The following is a 21,635-nucleotide window of genomic DNA, read 5'->3' on the forward strand; positions in this document are numbered from 1 at the left end:
CAGCAAAACAACAAGTGCACACAGCTGTCACAAGTTATTGTATACACCGTGCTTTACTTACCTTCTTGTAAATGTCGAAGTATAAAACAACTCCAGGACATAACTTCATCAAGTTGTATTCTTTTTTAATTTCCGAAAAAACGTTGATATTTACATCCGCTTTCGAATGTATCATTGATAGTATTACTGTGTACATTTAGAAATATGAAATAGGATTGAAATTATGAAAAATATACGTAAATATAAAATGATTTAACATGCAGATGATATTGAAAGTTTAAGATTTTTTTGTTTTCTTTGTTTTTATTTTGTAATAACTAATCACAGAGAAACTAAGTCTCTCGGTTGAATCATCACACTGAATATAATGTGGGTTATAGGTAAAACAGTTACTACACTTATCGATTGACGCATTAAGATGTATCTGGATAACCAAAAACATGTTATGTTTTGTCAAAATTATAATTTTATAGCTCTTATTTGATAAAAAAAAAAACCTCTTGAGACATAAACGTTTGACAAAATTTATTTTTAACCGCCCCAATACCGATTCAAATTGCAGTGTCGACGATTTCATTAACACACAAATACTCGTATTCACTTTCACATACATAAATCCATTTATCAAACTCATTGAGGATAACTGTTCTGACACAAACTATTGTTAAACAAACATATTTGACACATTCCCCATTTCCATTCTCAACTTTATATAATATTACATGTAAAAGGAATGTTATTAGGTTAGTACATCTTTATCCCGTTGTAAGATTTTACTGGGGAAGACATGCATTATGCTTGCACGAGGCTACCATTTAAAATAATTAACAATTTATCTTTTGCACTGAACATGCTCGAAGATATGCACCAATTAGCTGACCTTCGACTAATACCGATGTTATTATTGGAATCTTAGTTTCAGGCTTGACTCTACTGAATATTGATATTCCACAACATTAACTTTGGTATCAACTATTGGGTATAAATCATTGGGTATTCGTTTGGATACCATTATTATTGAAGCTAGATTACCTGCAAATGATTTATTCCGCATCGATAAAAATGTTAAAATTGTTAGGTCATATATTTTTTTGTTGTGGTTCGTGTAGCTTAGCCATTAGTTTTCTATGTTGTGTCTTGTGTCTTATCATTTGCCTGTTTGTCTTTTTCCTAATAAGCCATGGCGTTGTCAGTTTATTTTCGATGGTTTTTAATGTTCCACTTGTATCTTTGGACCCACTTTTATTATTCAGAGATTATGTTGAAAATCTTGAATTCAAATTTATGTCCTGTCATGTAAAGATGATTGTCAACATCGTTCATGCAAATTTAATTATATCTGATAGCAATTGCTGCGATGTAACGAGGTAATAAGTTGTTCGGAATGCATATCCATTTCATCATGATACAGTCCTTTGACCCATCTTTAAATCTAACCGACGATGATGTATGTGTGAATTATTGTCAATTTATTATAGGTTTGAAGGTGTAAACAAACTGACAAATTTTGTCAAGGAGGAATCATTTAAAAGTTAAAAAGTTATTGTGACATTTATTTAATATAATCAGTTAAAATTTAAATACTTGACCTTAAAAGAACGGGTAACCTTAATGTATGGTAATAGCAAACTAAGGTTTACAAAGAGTACTATTTAAAGATAAAAGTCATATTCAGGACTCAATGCGAATGAGACCAGTATATATTATTTCAGAATAAATACAGCATTAAGAGAGCGTCAAGCAGTCCCGAGTATAACCTGTTAAATTGCAGTCAACTTTCTTTTCAACTGTTATTAAAAACAAGGTCAAGGTTATTTGAAGCCACAATAGTTTTTCTGTACTCTGTCGTCAGTGCAAATGCTTTCATAAATGCTTGAATCATGTGAATTTAATGTCTTTTTTTTATATTTATCTAACTTATTTATTATTGATTATCAAAGTATTTTTTTTATTTGTAAGTTCTATACTGGCCGTAGCGCCAAATTCTAATTGGTTTGTCTAATTTCATATATTTATACATCTGGACGGTTACTGATAGTTGTGTATTATGATATATGTTTTGTCATATCCTTTTTTGAAGCATCTTTCTTGAGAGAGGTCATCGCTCGTTCAGTTCTGTATTCATATTTACACGGCACACACTTATAACTATAGTTTCAAACCGATTTTGATAAGATCACGTTTAATAGAAGTGATAGGAATATTAAACAAAGTTTGTTAAAATTGAGAATGGAAATGGGAAATGTGTCAACAAGACAAAACCCCGAACATAGAGAAGACAACAGCCGAAGGCCACCAATTGATCTTCAACGCAGCGAGAAACTCCCGCACACAGAGGATTCTATCAACTGGCCCCTAAAAAATACGTATACTAGTTCAATGATAATATGCGTCATACTAAACTCCTAATTATACCCAAGAAACTAAAATAAAAAATCATACAAGATTAACAAATGTAATAGCATCCTGACTTGGAACAGATGCAAGCATGCTGCGGAGTTAAACATGTTTTTTGAGATCTCAACCTCTACTCAATATAGAAAAACAAACACAGAACAATACGCACAGTAATACTCGGTTTAAGAAAAGCCTGAGTCCGAGATCAGAATAGGTGCATGTATCAAAACTGTTACCAGATTTTAACAAAGCATTAAAACAATTAATCTTATCATGTTAATATTTTGTAAATCGTAATTAGACACCTTAATTACTTGCCTTTCATATATGTATATTCGTCAAGTTGTGTAAATTGGTTCACGTTTTGTTAAAAGTCTTCATTAACACGTTCACATTTATTTAATTACAACTGTGATCGTTTGATTGAGTTCGGATTTGCGTGGTTTGTGAGGCACACATAATAGTAGTTGTTTAGATCCCTCCAAGTAACCGATGTTTCGCAAGATGTCGCTTAGATATTTGAAATATGATATCGAACAGTTTTTACGATTTTGAAACTGACCCTGCTTAACCGAACACTTTCCCATATAAAAGTTATCTCCCCGAACACTGTTTTCCTTGTTCTCGCTTAATATTCGCAACCTTATAGGAAACCGTCAAGTTTATTTTGCCAAATTGCTCGTTATATCGTCAGGATGTGAGATCAATTTTTACCGAAGCTATCCGGAGAGTTATTTCCCCTTTTTTATTTGACATCATTGAAATGTATTTCTAACTTGAAAACTATAAGTGATATAGGCCTAGGTTTTTTTTTTATTTGAGGTCCTTGGTTAAAAAAAGAGCAAATGAGGTCAAGGTCAAAGGTCAATGTCAAGATTTTGGCTTGTTGTCTCTCATTTTCAGAAATCTTTAAAAATATTTTCACACAATTGTAAGTTGCGAGATGTCGTAACACATACATTTCAGTTAAAAGGGTACGTAAACCTTTGATGTCTTATGTCAGTCGTCTGGTAATATAACTGATTAACAATATAAAGTAGAGACTTAGAGTCTTTTGATATGAGGTTTTTGGTTTATGTCTTTGAAATTGAGCTCAAGGTTATATGTTAATTTAACATTCTAAATTTTGACCTTTGCTTTAACCTCATATGTATTCATGATAAAGCTATGGGACATTCTGCATTAGGTTGCAAGCAATATGACCTTGCAAAAGCTAACCGGAGGTGACCTTTTGTAAACCGGAAGTAGCTATTTTTTGTAATGAATTATTGTTAAAGTATGTAAAACCATATATTTTTGGAATCGGCGTCTAGTTAACTATAGAACAATGATGGAAGTAACATCTGTTGAACCGGAAGTAGAAAATTATCTCCCTCAGTTTTAATTTTATCTTTTTGTATAGAAACCTTATATTTTTGGAATCAGCGTACATTAAGCTGTCATTTGACGCTGAAATTGATATTTAAAACCCAATTTCAATATTTTCATATCAAAATAGATCCTTACTGGTGGAAAGACCTTCAATTGTTCTCTGAACAATTGGTTTTTAATTATTACTATTATTCTTTTTACGCCAAACTTTGACGAAGTTAGCAGCCTTAACCCGTAAGACGTGTTGCTTTCATGTTCACACTTTGTATCGGTGTCATGAATACCTATTTGGAACTCACCTTTTGAGTTGAAAAAATTTGTCGGTTCGGAGTATTCCTTTCGAAACCCCAAACATTGTTATCGTTCCAACACCGTAACCGTAATAGGAAGAAAAAAAACGAAGGGTGAAATTTTTTCAGGACGGAAAGCCGGTTCTTCATTACATTTGGATCGAAAAGATTCAACGACTCATTGGTATGGGTATGCCCCTATAAAAATTAACCTTGACAAAGGTCAAAAGGTCAGAGATCAAGGTCATGTTCCAGATAGCGAATTATAAGTTTTTGACCTTATCTAAAGGATTTTTTAGTTAGTTTTAAAGGCTTTCAAGATTGACCTTGACCTTTGAACTTTCAACTTTTTGGTCGATATCTCAAAAGCTGTTAAACTTACAGAAATAGTAAACGGTAAAAAAAGTTTAGGTGAATGAGGCACAACTTTTTAACATTTTGACCAAAGCGATTTGACGAATTCTTAAGAGGCATAACCCCCCTTAACGGTTCTGAAAAGGTAAAAATAGCTTTAATTCTGGAAACAAAGGTCCTAGACCCAAGGAATGTTTTGCAATGACATTGTGGACTGATGATTTTCACTAAGGTCACAAGGTCAAAAGTCAAGGTCATCTCCTAAAAAGCCAATTTGTTGATTTTTATCATATTTTAACAGTTTTTCGTGTGTTAATGCACATTTTCAATACATTATACGTCTATTTGAACATGTATTTTACATTACAAAAGAAAATACCTCACAATCATTCAAGAACAATTGAAAGTTCAATTTCTTCTTACATTTGTTTCAGAAACAAAAGCTCATTTTATTTTGCTAAAAGCACACGAACATCAAACCAAAAAAACTTTTACAAGAATTGATGCATCATGGACAGAATATTCCACAGAAATGGCTGATTCTATGACATCTGAACAAGCAATAGCTAGCATAATAGAGGCAAAGTTATTTGTATTATCGGAATACTTGGAGACATGCATTATCTTAGATGCTCATAAAAAATAACAAGATTGGTATTGGCAGGAAATGGCCACAGCATTTATTAACAGATATGATATATGTACTGTTATATGAAATGCAATTTGTGATATGATATATGTACTATTATATGAAATGCAATTTGTGATACATGTAGATATATGAACTAAAATTAACTGATAAAAATGCATATGTGTCTTTGAAAATGTTATATGATGATCGCCGAATATGTTTGAGGTGGCAGACCATATATGAAAAGGGGAAGTTCAAGATAAGCTATTAACCCTGGAAATCAGAGGCTAATGCTATCATACGATTACAATAAGTCTGTAAACTGCAAATATGTTATCTAAGCGCAGCGAAATCTGCCATAAATCAAGCGACTAACCCTGGATATCAGAAGTTATCGCTACCAACGCAAAGTTTAATAAAAATCAGAAAAAAAACAACAACAAACTAATAAATTTCTTTCCAAGTTATCCATTCAATTTCTATATGCATGCACGTCCACTCCTCGTCCAGGATTAATCTGTTTTTTTTGAATGACCGTCTCGTCATTAGAACTTTTGTACATCTTTCCACATAGAGTGATGATTTAATTGATGTAGTCTAGACAATACAATTCTGAAATAAACAAACAAAACCAAACAGCAGTATCTTCCGTAGGAATTGCATTCTACTAATAAATTTAAGGGAGGGTGGGCGGGTTTTAGAAGATAAATCTATGGCTAAAAAATGCGTCTGCTTTTCCTAAATGTCGACGTCAAAGAGGAGGATTATGGGTAAATCAATCACTTGCAAAGATCGATAATCAAACTAGAAACCAAATACTATTACTTGACGATGTAGTATAACGACGGACAGTGGTATGAGCACTACCGATAACTGATTTAAATTTTAGATTTTAAATCCTATTATCTTAGATGCTCATAAAAAATAACAAGATTGGTATTGGCAGGAAATGGCCACAGCATTTATTAACAGATATGATATATGTACTGTTATATGAAATGCAATTTGTGATATGATATATGTACTATTATATGAAATGCAATTTGTGATACATGTAGATATATGAACTAAAATTAACTGATAAAAATGCATATGTGTCTTTGAAAATGTTATATGATGATCGCCGAATATGTTTGAGGTGGCAGACCATATATGAAAAGGGGAAGTTCAAGATAAGCTATTAACCCTGGAAATCAGAGGCTAATGCTATCATACGATTACAATAAGTCTGTAAACTGCAAATATGTTATCTAAGCGCAGCGAAATCTGCCAAATTGGCGGTGCTGCGACAATTTTAGCCTTTAGTTAAAATTTTCACAGAACCGTCAACCGCCAATAAAATTGGGGGGAGCTGCGCATAGCTGTGCCATTTCAAGCAAAATTTGATTAAAATAATTTTCTGATAAATGAATATGCCATTATATGATATAAATTGTAAATTAACAAGCAACTGTTTGTATTATTTATAAAACAGCCCAATAATGTCGATGTTTCGTTTAACTGTTCACTAAGAACATATATAGACAACTAAAAACTGTCAAATAGATATAGGAAGATGTGGGGCGAGTGCCAATGTGACAACTCTCCATCCGAATAACAATTTAAAAAAAATATAAACCAATATAGGTCAATGTAGGCCTTCAACACGGAGCCTTGGCTCATACCGAACAACAAGCTATAAATTGCCCCAAAATTACAAGTGCAAAACCATTCAAACGGGAAAACCAACTGTCTAATCTATATATATCTAATGCAATGTTTGAAGACCGTCATTGCAGTCTTGGCAATAAAACTCGAGACCAAATCAAGTTGTAACAGGCAAATCAATATATAACCTTGATATCAATTGAACTAGCTAATGATGAAAGTAACCTAGTTTGATATTTTAAATATATCATTTCCCAATGTGCACTGTAATATAGCTGTGAGGATCTTCCCATCTTACAGATAGTTAAGCCATCGGTAAAAACAAACCTACCATCAAATTTTCACTTCCGACCTTTTGAAAGCCAAATTACCTCCTCCCGGTCGTCGTCTTGCTTCCAAAATCACATTCTTAATAATTGACGACCTAACAATCCAAACCCTTATAGGAGAATCGGCAACATACACACAATTAACTGGGAATTCGTATATGTAACGCATATATGCACCCGCTTTCAAACGACCTAAATATTTTATTGGATAATCCATCACAACACAAGTTCTCTCAATATATAGATATATGAAGATGTGGTATGAGTGCCAATGAGACAAATATCCATCCAAGTCACAATTTATAGAAGTAACCATTATAGGTCCATACCTATGTTGAATGAGTTCGACGAACAACGAGGTTTAATACTAGTACCTAAAACATGTAGAGATCATATTTTGATTATTGTAGAAAATTGGTATTTAGTCAAACTAGCTAACCATCAAAAGACAAAATAGCGGTCAACCTACTACAAGTCTATCTGGCAAATAGCAAAGCATTAAAAGCCACTGGACAAACACATTTGTCTAATTGCTCAGGAAGAATGTGTATAGTTGTATATTATATGAAACTGTTTTACCATCAGACAATCTGTGATAAACTGATAACGTGCCTTGATATAATTTGCGTGTAAATTTGAACTATATTTATTTGTTTAACTTTCAATAATGATACACAATGTACAGTGCATCATAGGCTGGCTGAAAATTACTTGTATATATAAATGTAATTGTTTGTTATAATTCAGGTTGCACTTTAATATTAAAATACTCTATTCTATAGTTAACCCTCTACCAAACTGATCGGTCTTAGATGAAACCAAATGAGTTTCTACATATTTCTTGTAAATTTTGACAGCAGTCTTGTTTAAAGCATGATTTGTAGACCATGTATTGCTCATATTTTGAACTGTCAACTCCCCAACCATACATAAAAAGACCACGAAAAGCCAAGGAAAACCAGCCTGGAATATCATAGCTTTGAATGCAGAACTTCATATACCTGATAATATTGACAAATTACGATGCAATATCTCTCTTAAAAAGTCAACCTACTGTCCATCTGAAGCAACCCTGAACGCTCAAAACCAACGCTTACTGTAAATTTTAAGTAAAGTCTTCATAAACATTTAGCTTATTGTAAATGCTTAAGCCAGATCAAGCTGATCGATGTGTACGTATTGTTGAATTAGCAAATCCTAGGCTAATTTAAAATATATGCAGTAAAAGCACTATGCCCTGCAAGGACATAAGCCATACATTGGCAAGACCGAAATCTTTCCCGAAACTGTTTAACAAATGTAAAGCCCGTGTAAACTTTTCGTACTATCTACTACCGAATTGTGTATTTGAAAGTCTATTCCAGTTTCGAAATGACCATATGAAAGTTATGTGTGGTATGATAAATGCTTCCGGTCCCAATGTACGGGATCGGATCACTCGAAAACGAGACAGAGAATCTGCAGCTGCATTACTTGAGCCTGGAATATACAACGCTCAAATCTGAAATTAATTACCATTAATAACTAATACTAGAGGACGAATCAACATCCTTACTAACTTTGATATTTGCTTGTTAATCATCAAATATAGTGCTAGGTTTTAATATAATCTTAATACATAATAATAAAAAAAAAATGTTGCTAAATTGAGAGGTTAGAATTATCTTTTAACAAAAATTTTAATAAGATTAAAAGTATCTGATCCCAGTATAGCTCTTGATTGATTTTACACGATAGTAATACGAATTTACGTTATATTTATTTGCGGTAGTTTATTTTATTTTTTTTCTTATTTATTCCCCGCTTTTCATATGATAACCTTAAGCCAAAAGTAAACCCCTCACATTCTTTTAATATATATATCTTTTTTTTTTAAATTCAGTTGTGTTTATTGGAGTCCACCCTTTATCCAATAGATGATACATCAGTTTGGATTCGAAATCAATGCAATCAAACTTCTATACAAAATTAAACATAAGAATAACATAACAGAAATTCTCAATTTGATATCTCTTTAAGATCAATTGTAATAACATTTGCTAAAAATTCTCTTCATATTTTGTCCAGTATACGAGTACGTATTGACGGGATCAACGAGTTGCTTACACGTGCCTTAAATCTCGGTCTAAACAGAGGCCTAGTTTGCTTAAATCTTACATTTCTGCCTGCCTCCAGGAAAACAGTCTTGTATGGGGCACTGAATCATAAGTGGGTGTTCCTCAAAGCAACTTAAACAAGAATGAGTATAAGCACATGAATGATTCCCGCATGAACCTTGGTAATTGAATGCGTAACATTTTAAGCGCCCCATTCTTATTGCCATTTCCAATATTAGACGGAGGATACATATTGAGTAGCCATAAGTCAGGGTCAACAACAGCCCAAGAACCAGCTGGATCCTGTGACATTCTGAGACGAAATTTTTCATCGTACGACTTCCATCCTAGTTCGCACCACTTAGCGCCTAGCCATATACTATGTATGTACTTGAGTAAATCTTGAAAAACAGTCGAGTGATCAGTAGTACAAAATATACTAATATAGACTAAAAAAACACATCTGTCCAGTTACCCAATGTACCTATTGTGTAAATTTCTGTTTTGTTGCTGTCTTGGTTGTATTCCGAGGGAGGGGAGTTACTGACTATCTTTTCAGGTATAACTGTGCCGACAGCACTTTCTAAATCATACCCATTCTAATCAGAAAACATTGCAAAACATACCCTGTTCTAAACAGAAATATTGTAGAAAAAAAAAATCACCTTCTAGACATGCTTAGAATGCGAAAATGTATACCCTGTTCTAGACACGCTTGTAAAATGTATACCTTATTCTGGCCAGAGACCTTTATTTTCTAGACTAGTTCAGAAATATAAATCCTGTCACCAAACAGTTTATCAATGTAAGCAAAAAAACATACGTGTTTCAATATCCAGTATCCAATCTGTTCTTTTTAATTCAATTGTTTAAAAATTAAACCTGTTCCCGACAGCAGTGCAAGAAAAGCAACCCTGTTCTAATCAGCAAGACATGAAAATAAGGGGCCTGTTTCTGTGTCACATTCTTACATATAAAAATAAAGGAAGACCCCCCTTTTTAGGGGGGGTATCACAAGTCCTGTGAAATAACGACTTTCTGATTATCCACAGAAGAGGCCTCTGAATAAGCTAATGGTAAGGCCAAATCAACATATTCGCCTGAAATGTTTAAACTTATCGACATTTCTTGCAAGCTCATCATTGTCCTTAATACTACACGGAGATGAATTTTGAAAAACTGGAAAATTACCTGATTATCATCATCAGAACTAGAAGTAGCGGTCGTGAATACCGGAGCCATAGTAAGTCATAGACATAACCTCTGAACTGTGTAAAGTTGTTGCTACTGGACCCTCTAATATATGTTAACACTCGAATGTCCATCAATGTTTGAACGCAAAATAGTTTTCTTAGCCTATGTAGAACACATTGTCGCCTCTTCCTACCAGATACCTTGAGCATTTTAAACTGAAAAAGACATGCTATGATAAATTATGTAAATATGTATATGAACATATAAGAATTAAAACAATGCAAAAGAAACAAAAAAAAATTAAACGCATTTGCTGATTCTGCTGTGGCCGATCGTGTCTCAAAGCACGAGAACAAAAAAAAAATGAAGATAAGATTTGCCAATGCCAATGGCCCATCCATCGTAAAGCAAACAATATTTTATTTTGTATTCAATAATCCAGCCATCTAAACTTTTAACGTGCGTCTCTAATCACCCAAAATAATGCTAAATTTAGATTTAGAAGTTTGCTCTAAATTTGAACTAAATTCAAATTGTCAAAATTGCATATCGGAAATAAAATTTAGAAATATTTCGATGTAGAAGTAATCTATTTTCTTCTCGGAATGACGACAAAACCTGACCATGCCGTCTGCTAAAAATCATAATTTGCCATGATCCTTCGACAATTATATCCATCGAGTCAAAATAAACGACAATCAAATCCTTGATAAATATTATTTGAAACAGTTTTAAAACAAATAAGGTTTTTAACAACTTATGTGTCAGATTGGTTCCGATTTTTTAGAAGATAAATCTATGGCTAAAAAATGCGTCTGCTTTTCCTAAATGTCGACGTCAAAAAGGAGGATTATGGGTAAATCAATCACTTGCAAAGATCGATAATCAAACTAGAAACCAAATACTATTACTTGACGATGTAGTATAACGACGGACAGTGGTATGAGCACTACCGATAACTGATTTAAATTTTAGATTTTAAATCCTATTAAAATTGCATTTCGCAAAAACTTCCAATGCACTACCAACAATAATGTGTCCCTAGTACACGGATGCTCCACTCGCACTATCATTTTGATATGTTCAGTGGACCATGACATTTGTTTAAAAACTCTAATTAAGCATTAAAATTAGAAAGATCATATCATATAGAACATGTATACTAAGTTTTAAGTTGATTGGACTTCAGATTCTTCAAAAACTACCACGACCAAAAACTTTAACCTAAAACGGAACAGAACGGACGAACGAACGGACGCTTAGACCAGAAAACATAATGCCCCTCTACTATCGTAGGTGGGGCATAAAAAATGGAAATGTCAATAAAATATCGAAAGATACTCGGAACACTATCTCTATGAAGAGAAGGAAAGATTTGGATAACACAAACAGAGAAAATAATTACCAAATACCCAGGTTATTCATGAATCAAAATTGACTAAACATGTCATTAACATGATTAATTGAATGTTAAAAGGGATAATCATATAAATAAAAAAAAGTGCTGTTATTTTTGTAGAATATTGATGAATTTATAAAAAAAAGAATAATCTTGTTTTTATTACGTTTATTTTGCCGGTTTAATAGTATAGGATAAAGGGTCATAGTGTGGACCAAGAAGGCTATTTTAGCTTGGTTAAAACATTGTTAAAATGTTTGTTATGTACGAAATTCTTTTAAAGAGGCTTGATTAAAGCTATAGCTATAACTTAACTCCAAAATGTACATTAAAATAAAGGTTTAGTTGCATTAGGAATCGTTAATTGTTACATGTGCATGATCGTCTTAACAACATGCTTTTTAAAAAAATAAATCGATCCATGAGAAAAGCATATGCTACGGTGGAGATCTAGAGTAATAATTTACAGCTGATTCTATTGAGGTTAAACAATTTGTACCTTAGAATAGTAAGGACACATTAAAGAACATGTATTTTTTTTTATTTACACTATTATTTGGTTCAAATAAGTATTTTTATCACGACTTTTTTACTTAGGGAGACAAAAGGTGTATTCAAATGCGATATGTTAAATAATCATATTCGAGTACGTAATTTTTATACAGATTTTACTGTCTAAATGGGTTAACACTTGCCATTTTGGTGCCCTTTGTAACTTTCTGATCGGTGTGAGCCAATGCTCCGTGTTGAAGGCCGTTCTTTGACTGATATGGATTGACATTGATAAATTGTGACTTGGATGGAGAGTTGATGCATTGCCACTCATACCTCATCATCTTCTTATATCTATTAGATATTGGTGTCTTGTTAAATATTTATGATATTCAGTTTGATTCAAAATTTGAGAAAACAAAAATTGGAGGAGTATAACATCAATGTCGTTTTAACTGTTAACAAAGAATGCATTACATGAACAAAAATTAAAGAGCGTATTGTCATGAAAGGTTTAAGATAAATAAATCTAACATCCTAAGGAAGGTCGCATTTAATCAATGCATAACAAACAATAACACTCCATTTACTAATATGTTATTGGATTTGGAAAAACATATTTAAACTGAATTTTTCGCTACTAGTTATACTTGGTTTCATTTTTTCTTTTGTCTTTATAATAAATCTGTAAGTTATGGGACACATATGACAAGAGTCATTGTGTGAAATATAAAGTTGCAAACTAGTAATAATTTCATTTTTTTAGATCATTTAATAAAAACATATGATGATATCATACAATTTAAAAATAGGTATGCATTGTAGAAGTATTTGTACTGAATTCTTATATGCATGCAACAGCATGTGAGATCTGAATGATGCTGTTTAGTATATAAATATTTACGTTCTCAATTAAAGGATAAGAAGCTGTCTTCACAAACATTATCGCCTTTAATGAAATCAAATTTGACTGGCAATGTCATTGCGATTAAAGATAAAAGAAATTAAAAAAGTAGCACACTGTCGGTGAATAGTTGCCTATATAATAACTGTCTTGCAATAAATAACATTTCTTTCAAATGCAAATACACTAATACGATTACAATACTTTTTTAACAATGAAATGTGGCAGTATTCCGACATGTTTGTGTCGCAATGGCCTTTTTTATAATATGTATATACATGTTGCTATACGATCTAAAACAATATATATAATGAAAAATACCACTGTCATCTACTCCATACGTTCAACATATTCAGATATGACACAAAAAGTAAATTTTACACCTACGCGCACTACCGGATTTATGTTCTTTATCGTTTTCTCACTTAGTCTTTCTTTTCTTCTCTTCTCCAAAATCAGAGCTGTGTTCCATTTCATTATATTCATATCCATTAATTTCTTCGAACATAACTACAGAAAAAACATAGTTCATCACTTAATTGTTCTTCATATACGTTCAAATCTAAATATCGAAATGTGTTCATATTGTGTCGTACAGATTTGTAATAACTGATAAAATCGTTATGCATGCGCAATGCTTTAATACAAAATACTAACGAAATTGACAAAAGTAGCATATATGCTTTTGGAAGCAGATATTTGATGCTCCAAAGAAATTTGTTATTTCTAGCTTTTTTATGCTGTATATGCACGTCTTGATGTGTAAATATCCAATTGTAACGCCGTATCCAAAGTGCATAATTCAAATTGATATTTAATCAACTTCTTTTTAAGTTTTTAACAAGTGTCTTCGAACATTTTGTACATTATTGTTTCTGGGTCAGCTGAAGCCGCCCTTTGGTGCTACATTGTATATTTTCTCGCTGCGTTGAAGATCCATTGGTTTTCTTTTGCTTGGTATTTTCTTATTGGTTGGGTTGTTGTCTGTTTGGCATATTCTCTGTTGTCCCTCTCTGTTCTATCAAGCATTCAGAGCTCTTTTTGAACCAAACTTTGTAACGATGTTTGTTTTGTTACTTAGAAGTCTTTGAAAATGTATTTTTTGTATCTTTTGTTAATTTTAAGACATATAGGCGTGAATCTCGCTCTTTAGATTGTTTCCCCACTTAGTTCAAAAGTATTCTTTTACAACTGGTTAAATAAGTTTTTGTTGCGTGGTGAGCACGGCTTGTAAATGTATTAGTAATAAACATTATGTTAACTAATTTGATAAACAGATATGTTACAATTTATTTTTTGCCGCCGCATTGATCGGTTGTATAAATATAATTAAAAAGAAGGACATCAAATATCTGCTATTAAATAATTGAGTTAAACTAATGTTGTTGTTTTTAGATCAACCAGGATACATTGATTCATCCCTGATTGGATAAGGTTTCAAAGGCTATATCTTCAGCATGTTTACTGTATTTTGTTCAATTGTTTGTGGGATTGTAAATGTTTTAGATTGTTTTCTCTCGGTTACGGCTTTGTCTTTTTTTTTCGACAAATAATTGGTTTATATTGAAACTTTTGAATCTTAACACACATAAATACTCTGTTAAATCGAGTCCGAATGTTTGAAAAAATTGTTAAAATGTTGTGAGAATAGCATGATTTTGCTAGTTTTTGGTTGCTTTCGTTAAAAGATGGCGTTATTAGCCAATTGTTTTCCAAAAGTTAAAATGCAATTGACTAAGAAAACGACTTAATACAAAATCATAGCTAATTTTTCAGTAATCATTAACATGACAAGGACTGTACTGGTGCGCGGAATAAGAAGACCGAAAGGAGTAGTTATTGGCTATTCTTATTGATTCTGAACTAAATAATTATGTAATTGAACAAAACAATGTTAGATCTCACATCTTGTTCGCCCATCGGACAAATTGAAAATGCGGTATGGGCTTTGCTCATTGTTGAAGGCCGTACGTTGACCTATAGTTGTTAAAGTCTGTCATTTCGGTTTCTTGTGAACAGTTGTATCATTGTTAATCATACCACATCTTCTTTTATATATATATATTTGACATCGTGGAAACATTGCCTATCCCCAAATATGAACATTACACTTTTCTGCATATTATACTTAAAATTATTGTTATGATATTTGACAATTTTAGTGGTGTTAAAAGAAGTACAGTTATCAAAACTGAAACCTAAAAAAACAATTAAATAAAACAGTTCCCTTGTTTATCTTGGAGAATAAGATATCATTAGAATATAATAAAACCTGGTACCATATATAGGACTTGACAAAAACAACTTTTGTTCTTACAGTTTGGAGGCTATTTATATATGCCTTACAGGTTCAAAGTGTAAAATGGCAATATTAAACATTTCATTTGTTGTATTTTTAAAGTCTTTGATTGTTTTTACTAATTATTATCTCTAAGAGTTGAAAAATGAAAAAAAAAACTGTAGGAAGTTTACTAAAGAAAGCATACCTAATTTCCATTTTGGAAAGCTTACTTCGTCATTTAAGCATTCGACAGTCCCCTTATCTAATAAATCTTTCTGGTCTGAAAAAAAAAACCCAATTGAATATGCCATGTAGTTATGTATATAAGCTATTATTACACTGTGGACAATAACACCATTTAAACTTAAAAATGTATAATGACAATTATCGATAAGTATTTTTTTGATAGCAAACATGCGTTTTAAAATCAGTTACTCCAATTGAACGATGCATCAGTTATTTAAATACTTAATTCCTTAAGAAGTATATCCCTTTTTATCTAGAGACTAAGCCACGCCCCTTTTCCCGTTTTAAGAGATAGATCGTAGATTTTGGTTGATCTGAAAATTTGAAAGACAAGTATTGTTCTAAGAAGTATGAACATTAATAATCTTGTGCACAGTCCGTTCTTTAAAATGAGAGACTCTAAAGAACCTGTGTAAATCTCATTAGTTTATGTGCATATTAAATAAAGGACGCAGATGGTAGCCATCTTGGTTCGCGATTTGGGTCTTAATAGTTTCAGAGGAGAAAATTTTTGTAAAAGATTACAAAAATTGTAAAAAAATTGTAAAAAACTGACTGTAAAGGGCAATCATCCCTTAAGGGGTCAATCGACCATAAAGTTTATGTTAATAAATAAAAAGGACAATAGCCACACAAAACGGTAAAATTTCCATAAAATAACCAATTCAGGGGCAGCAACCCAACAAGACGGACAGATCTTGACCTAATAAACAATTTAACCCCGTTAGATATAATCTAAAATCCAGATTTTACCCATATGTTCTATGTTTAGCCCTGGCGGCCATGTTGGTTTGTGTGCCGGGTCACCGAACACAATTTTAAACTAGATGTCCTTAATAATGATTGTGGCGAAGTTTGGTTATATTTGACCCAGTAGTTTCAGAGGAGAACATTTTTATAAAAGTTATTGACGATGGACGACGACGGACGACGGACGCAAAGTGTTTAGAAAAGCTGACCTGGCCCAGTTGGGCCAGGTGAGCTAAAAAGACATTTTGGAAACTGTCTTAATTACTATTTTACTCGTTTAATCAACTAAGAAAACTCTACATCCAAATAACAATTTATAAAAGTAAACCATTATAGGTCAATGTACGGCCTTCAAGACGAAGTATTGGCTCACACCGAACTTAGCACAAATACCTTATTTCAAATTGATATTCATAGTCGTATAAGTACGTCTGAACCAGTAACAACTTAACAACAGATGTATCCATCGGACCACCAGCAGTGATGGTGATACTTTGCTGTGTACATTCTGTATATACAACTCATCTAAACATCAACCCAACAATGTTAGATCTCAGTAGCATGGGTTCGAATCCCGGCGAGGGAAGAACAACAAATTGGCGAAAGCAATTTACAGATATGACAGTGTTGGACTGATGTTTTGACGAGTTGTATGTATATTATATATATGTTTATTAGTGCAGTGTATATTGCCGAATGGTTTAGCGCACTGGACACCGTACTTTCGGAGTTGTTTCTATATCCCAATAGCAAGGCAGGTAATTTTCAAATGCCGATTAAAAGAATGTCACATCCGATCTAAAAATAAAGCTGTTGTTACACTGATTAAAGAAAGAAAATGTTTGTGTATACTTATGCCTGTTTAAAGAAAGATAATTAGCTACTCCCTGTTTGGAAATTAAACGTTCCCTTCGGTCTCAAATAACAGCCAAATTTTCGACGAGTCTGGTGTAGTCAAATCGCGCGTTTAGCGTATCAAATTATAAGCATTGGTACCTTTGGTAACTATTATCATTGATCTATGAATTCACTTAAAAAAAAATCATTTCAGGGGCAAACAATTTGATCAGATGTAATTGGATCGTTTTAGTCAAAATGTATTATGTCTTTATCACAACAAAGCAAACATTTGGCACTATTTATATGTATAAATATATCTTTAAAAGTATCATACAGAAAATACAACTACAAACTAGAGACAAACAAGAAAACATTTTTTTGGGGGAGATAACTCTTACAATAAAAAAAAGTCTTCGGCTTAGAAAGATGACGTTTACCCCTAAATATCCTATATAAAATTTACGGCTCTCGTTGAGTTTCTGTCTCATCAATAAAAACACCCTATTAACTTCCTTTTTTTATAAATATCATCTTCAAACGCATAACTGAAATATACCGGCCTTCGCTGATACGATACATAAAATTCTAGACTAAAAACATACCTTTCAATCGATTCACAGATTCTTCTAATTCCCTATTATTTGTTCTAATTTCTTCGTTCTTTTCTGAAATTAACATCATATAAACTGATATAAACGTTGTATGAACAGATTATTTTCAAAATGTATAGTATTTTTGTAAACGTTACCTTCGGTTAGATTTTACGTGCATGTTTTCTGTGCACTGATTTCTGTGTACCTTATGTTAAAGTTGTATCAAAATCGACTCGTTAGTGATGGTAAAGTGTCAAAATTAGTAAATAAAGGCATACCGCTCTTCAAAACTCATAAATCCATGGACAAAAAACAAAATCGGGCATCAAACTAAAGCTGAAGGGAAACGCATCAAATACAAAAGGAGAACTCGGACACAACATTAAAATCCAACACACACAGAAACGGACTAGGGCACCAGACAATATCCTATGAGAACAACAAATATAACATAAAAACGAAATACATGAATTTGGGATAGATAAGTACCGTGACACGTTTTATAGTAATGTTAATGTACATTAAAAAAATAAGAGAAAACAAACGACACAACAGAATTACAACGTAATTAACGCACACAGAAACGAACTATAATATAACAATGGCCATATTTCTGACTTGGTACAGGACATTTTTAAAGACAAAATGGCAGGTTGAACCTGGTCTTGTGGCATGCCAAAACTCCCTCTTTTATGACCATGTGAAATGTAACATTAAAATGACAACATTACATTACAGGACTACAATATAAATAAATAGGAGAACATAATTGACAAACAAACAACACGAATAATAGCTAACAAAAGGCAACAAGTTTAAAATTTTAATACGCCAGAAGCGCATTTTGTTTACACAAGACTTACTAGTGACGCATAGATACAAAAGTTTGAAAGCCAAAACAAGTACAAAGTTGAACAGCATCGAGGACCAAAAGTTCAAAAAAGTTGTGCCAAAAACGGCCTGTGTTTTCTGTTAGGATCCCTATTAATTAGAATAATTTATACTTTTGCAAACAGTAAATTTTATTAAATGACTATACAAAAGATATATGATAAAACTGAAGTATTAACTTATTACAGAAAACAACCAAAATACAATACATAAACCGACGAAATGCAACACATTCCAATAAGTTAAAATCTGAACGCCAAGTGAAGTCATATTTGAAATTGTAAACAATGACAAAAAAATGACGTCACATTTGAATTTGTAAAACAGATCATCAAAAAATGAAAAATGACGTCACATTTGAATGAGTAAGATAGAATAAGGATCGAGTTAAGATAATATTTGAACTAAATACTGATATTACATTTAATATCAATGCACATTTCAATACTTATTAATAGCAAACTAAGGTAGTTTAGAATCTTACTTCAAACGTAAAACATCGTAAAAATTACGTTGAACAAAATAAAATGAAATAAATGAAGGCGGTGATTAATTTTCTTTACCATAACACATGAATATGATAGAAAAAACGTGAACATATTTGACAACATCTGATAAAAATTACAAATATAACATTAAACATTTAAACTAAATACATGAATTTGGGATAGATAAGTACCGTAACACGTCTTATAGTAATGCGAATTCTCATTCAGCAAAAGAGTCACAATTGGGAATAACTCACGTTTGGTAATTAAAAGATGGCACGACGTAATGACAAACCACAATCTACCATGTGGTAAAAATGTCCTTAGCTGGTTTGTTCAAAGACACATCGTATGGATCCACCAATTCATGATGGTTTCCATCAAATTTACGGAGTGCCAATTTTAATCTGTCCTCCTCATAACCCTGTTGGAGCAGTTTCTGCGTAAGGAGCACACTCCTGTATATGAACTCCGTATAGTGTTAACAAGCACGAGCATAACGTATCAATTGTGATATGTAAACACCATACGAAAGGGGAAGAGGGTATGTTACATGTGGAGCAGGATCTGCTTACCCTTCCGGAGCACCTGGGATCACCCCTAGTTTTTGGTTGGGTTCGTGTTGTTTATTCTTTAGTTTTCTATGTTGTGTCGTATGTACTATTGTTGTCCTGTTTGTCTTTTTCATTTTTAGCCTTGGCGTTGTCAGTTTGTTTTAGATTTATGAGTTTTACCGTCCCTTTGGTATCTTTCGACCCTCTTCTTTTACTTCTGAGAAATGGGAAATTGATAATTGGGAAGTTGAAATCGTCCCGTTTATAATAGATTTTCGTGTTAAGTCGTTCATCTGCGTCTATATTGAGGAAAACATCAAGGTATGAAGCAGTCCTTCTAGTATAAGTAGTATTCTTAATTTTTAAGTTCACTGGGATATATGAGATGTAAGTATTGGCTAAAGTATGTTTTATTCAATGATAGAACATCATCAATATATCAGAAAGTAAAATTTAAGAATTTCGCAAGGTGCTTTCTCTTTTTGTCTTTTAGAAGATTCTGAATAAATTCTGTTTAATACGAGTACAAAAACAAATCAGCCGACAGGGGTGCACAATTAGTACCCATTGGAATACCGACTGTCTGTTGAAATATAAATCCTCCAAACTTAACGAATATATTGTCGATCAAAAAGTCCAGCATTTCTATAATATCATCTTCAGTATAATTTCTGGAATATTCAGTGCGAGTCTTCACAAAATATGAATTATTGTAACCCTTTTTCTTTCCGTTTTCTTTGATGTTGATACCAAAAGAAAGAAAGACAGATAGATGAGTTTGTAAACTTTCGTCCTTGGTAAATGATGTTAAAGAATATGTAGGGTTACAGATGGGAGGTATCAAAACTACTGGAATTTTGTTACGTATCAATATTTTGAATAAAATGAGGACATGCTGGTATCCTTAATTTATGCGAACCAAAATTTTTTGTTATTATATTGCAATTTTGCTGTCCATTGCCATGATTGTATTATACATTGAATCCTGACATAAAGAATATGGCTGATTTACTATGCAGGTATATAGATTTACAAATTAAAGTGCATATATGGTCAGTTTTGGTGGATGCGGTAAAATAATTTTGTTGTAAAAGTCAACTGGAGGCATCAAAACTACTGAAATTTTGTTACGTATCAGTATTTAAAGTAAAAAGAGGACATGCTGGCACCCCTAATTTAGGCGAACAAAAATTTGTTGTTATTATATTGCAATATTGCTGTCCATTGTCATGATTGTATTAAACATTGAATCCTGACATTAAAAATATGGCTGATTTACTATGCTGGTATATAGATTTAAAAATTAAAGTGCACATATGGTCAGTTTAGGTGGATGCCGTCAAACAATTGTGTTGTACAAGTCAGCTGGAGGTATCAAAACTACTGAAATTTTGTTACGTATCAATATTTTTAATAAAATGAGGACATGCTGGTATCCTAAATTTATGCGAACAAAAATTTGTTGTTAATATAATGCAATACTGCTGTCCATTGTCATGATTGTATTATACATTGAATCCTGACATAAAAAATATGGCTGATTTACTATGGGGGTATATAGATTTACAAATTAAAGTGCATATATGGTCAGTTTTGGTGGATGCGGTCAAATAATTTTGTTGTACAAGTCAACTGGAGGTATCAAAACTACTGAAATTTTGTTACATATCAGTATGTTAAGTAAAAAGAGGACATGCTGGCACCCTTAATTTAGGTGAACAAAAACTTGCTGTTATTAAATTGCAATATTGCTGTCCATTGTCATGATTGTATTATACATTGAATCCTGACATTAAAAATAAGGCTGATTTACTATGCTGGTATATAGATTTACAATTTAAAGTTCACATATGGGCAGTTTTGGTGGATGTGGTCAAATAATTTTGTT

General features: G+C 32.4%; 1 long non-coding RNA gene across 1 annotated transcript; it reads right to left on the reverse strand.

Annotated features, from left to right (window-relative positions):
- Window positions 1-12,966: 12,966 nt before the first annotated feature.
- LOC134681955 (uncharacterized) lies at window positions 12,967-17,886 on the reverse strand. Its single transcript, XR_010100729.1, has 3 exons — window positions 17,824-17,886; window positions 15,591-15,665; window positions 12,967-13,614 (listed from the first exon to the last, which is right to left on the reverse strand). It is a non-coding gene; the product is annotated as an uncharacterized LOC134681955 (long non-coding RNA).
- Window positions 17,887-21,635: the final 3,749 nt, after the last annotated feature.

The sequence above is a fragment of the Mytilus trossulus genome, chromosome 8 (assembly GCF_036588685.1).
Source record: "Mytilus trossulus isolate FHL-02 chromosome 8, PNRI_Mtr1.1.1.hap1, whole genome shotgun sequence".
Classification (NCBI taxonomy): domain Eukaryota; kingdom Metazoa; phylum Mollusca; class Bivalvia; order Mytilida; family Mytilidae; genus Mytilus; species Mytilus trossulus.